The following is a 3,192-nucleotide window of genomic DNA, read 5'->3' on the forward strand; positions in this document are numbered from 1 at the left end:
TAAATAAACCCCGCTCGACCAAACATTGAGTGGGAGAATCTCTGTTAAATAATTGTAAATTTTATTATTGAGCCCATAAAAAATTGGTATTTTTGCCCTCCGGGATAATATATCGTATTCTTATGCCGTGCCCGATTATAAAATATGCAATCCGTTTGAGGATACAAAAATTCTCCAACAGCTGGATAGAAGCATTAATCGATGGCCAACATATGTGGACTGTGAATTGCTGGATGGTATTTTTGTTCAACATCCTTTGGTAAACAATGGTGAATGGAATCTCAATTTGCTACAAAGGGCCTTTCATCCATAGCTTATTTTTTTTATTAGACAAATTCAAATTGATTATGTGGAGGAGGATAGTATGGAGCTGCTGAAATGGTGTTTGGGTAAGACAGTCTCTGTAGTGGTATATGAATAGTTGTTGTTCAACAGATATACCTTTGAAGATGTTGGTTTTTACATATGGTTGCAGAAGCTTAAACTCAGTAAGAAGGTTGAAATGTTCTGGTGGAGGTTAGGTAAAGCTGTGATTCCTACTAATCTTTTTCTTAAGAACCGTAGGATCACTGAGATTGATGTTTGTGCTAGAGGCTGCCAAGTGGTTGAATCATATGAACATATAATGGTTCATTGTAAATATATGTTGGAAGTCATCATGAAGATGCGTAAATGGGGTTTTATGATTCCTGTTTTCAGTTCTTTGGATTGCTGCTTACATGAGCTTAAAAGGCTATCAAATTGTAACTCTGGTATTGCCAAGATCTATTGTTCAGTGGTATATTTATCCTGGAAGAACCGGAATTATGTGAAGCATGGTAAGGATGCATTGCCTTGTTCTATGGTTGCTTCTAATGCATTGTTCTTAGCTATTTCCAAATCTAGTCCATATCTTACTAGCTGGGGTACTAATCTCCTTAGGGAGTCTCCAAATACTTGGTGCCCTCCACCGAAATATTGGATTAAGATTAACTTAGATGCCTCTTTGCTTAGCTCCAATCTTGGTGGTATTGGTGGTGTTTTTCGGGATCATAAAGGCCGTTTGATCAGTTCATTTGGGAAGAAGAATATCCATTGGGATGTGGGCCAGCTTGAAATGGAAGCAGTTATTATGATGAAGGAGTTCCTTAAGAGTTGGATGTTGGAATGCAAGGGGTTGATCATTGAGGGCGATAATGTCAATATTATCCATTTCATTCAAGACTCATTGAAGAAGAATAAATGGCCTTTGGATAAGTGGCCGGCAAAGGATTTATTTTTTTTAAATGATTTCAATAAAGTTGTTTTCCATCATGCCTATAGATATTGTAATAAAGTAGCTAATTGTTGTGCTACTTTGGCATTAGAAAGTAGTTTTTCTTTTGATAGTTTTTCTTTAGAAGGTATCCCTTCCTTCTTGATGGACTTAATCAAGGAGGAATGTGATCCTTTTATTACTTGTATTTTGTTCTTTGATGCTTCTCTTTTAATGCAATGCTGCAATTATTCAAAAAAAAAAGTAATTATATATATATATATATATGGAAAAGCTTTTTTCTTTGCCAAAAAGAACTTCTAATCTAATTGAAAATGATAGCTTTTATCTATTAAAAAAAAATATCAGAAATCAATAAAATATAAATTGTTCAATAAATTCTTAGAAGATTAGCATGCTTACTTTCTTCCTGAAGGTGGTTACATTGCTTGGTAGAGTGGATGGAACTAAATGAGACTATTTTTAAAGTAACATTAAAGAGTGTAGTGATTTACAATCCATCTAATGGGTGAGGAAGCATAAGGATTCAAATGCATTTAGGACTTACATAATATAGGCCCATAAATGAATTATTGGTGTTAATTTTTTAGTATGTTATCATTTGATCTAATAAATTGGGGTTGATTAGGTGGTTCCATTATTGATGTTCGAAGATAATAAGAGGTTGATTGGTCAAACAGACATAAAAAAAAAAGATAATTCTTTCAGAATAATCATATGAATTTCCTCAACTTCCTAGAGTAAGCTAATCAAGGATTAGTCATTATTTTAGACATCAAAAGTGATATGGTTAGCTCATTAGAGCTATTGGAGGTAATATTAGCGAGCCAATGATTTACTTCATGTGATTTATCATATACCTCATAATGTAAAGAGTTTAAACTTTAATTGGAAAATAGATATAATTATTATGAATATGGAGCTAACTAGATTCAAAATTGCATTGGAGATTGCCCAGCATCCACTAACATGAATTAGACATTGATTGTAGAAATGGTTCCTATAAGGTGACTAACAGGGTGATCATGGTAAGAGTTAATGTAGATTAACCTTCAAAATTATCTATAGTATACAAATGATAATGAAGCTTAACACAGATCATCTCAAGACATATGAAGATCCACAAGGAGGGTTATTATGTCCACATAATTATATTTGTCGATTAGAACATTTATACTATAAGTGGGTTGAAGCTCTATTCCATCTACGATGATGAGATAATCTTAATATGTGTAAAATATTACTTCAAATTCAGAGTCATCAAATATAATTTTAGTATCTTTTGATGTTTCTTCAAAAACTAGAGAAATGATAAACAATAGTTATTATCTCATAATAGTTTTCACAACACTATTGACTCCATTCCTAGCTCTTATGATTCCCTCCATCTTCAGGGTGGATATTGTCAAACTATTCAAGGAAGTACAAGCTCAAATATCTATGATTCCGAATTAACTATGAATATTCAACAAGTAGTTTCAACATATTTTTCCTCTAGAATTGGCGACGGAGTTATCCATCATAATTTTGCTAAAAATATCGGTTCAATTAATTGGAGAGTAGATTGATAGAGAAAACTTACTAAACACCAGTGAAAGGGCAAGTAGAGAGGATGAACAGCCTTTGAGAGGATGTTGGACAGAGTAAAATCGTTGGGAATGGTCGATTGGAAGCAGTTAGACCGAGTGGCAAATGAGAGAGGGTTTTTACATGAGAATGGATGCATGAGATAAAATTCACCTAATTAGATGATGTAGGGGGCAAAACGTTGATGTAGGGCCCTCTCCAGTGGTATATTCCTGCAAAAATTTCCATCGTAATTCTACCGATTAAAATTCCACCAGCAAATGCCTCCTATTTTAACTAAGAAGAAGATATTCTAGTGGGAATCCCTCTAGTAAAAGCACAGAAGACATTCTACCAGAAAAGATCGCAGG

Source organism: Dendrobium catenatum, unplaced genomic scaffold (assembly GCF_001605985.2).
Source record: "Dendrobium catenatum unplaced genomic scaffold, ASM160598v2 fragScaff_scaffold_249, whole genome shotgun sequence".
In the NCBI taxonomy this organism is placed as follows: Eukaryota; Viridiplantae; Streptophyta; class Magnoliopsida; order Asparagales; family Orchidaceae; genus Dendrobium; species Dendrobium catenatum.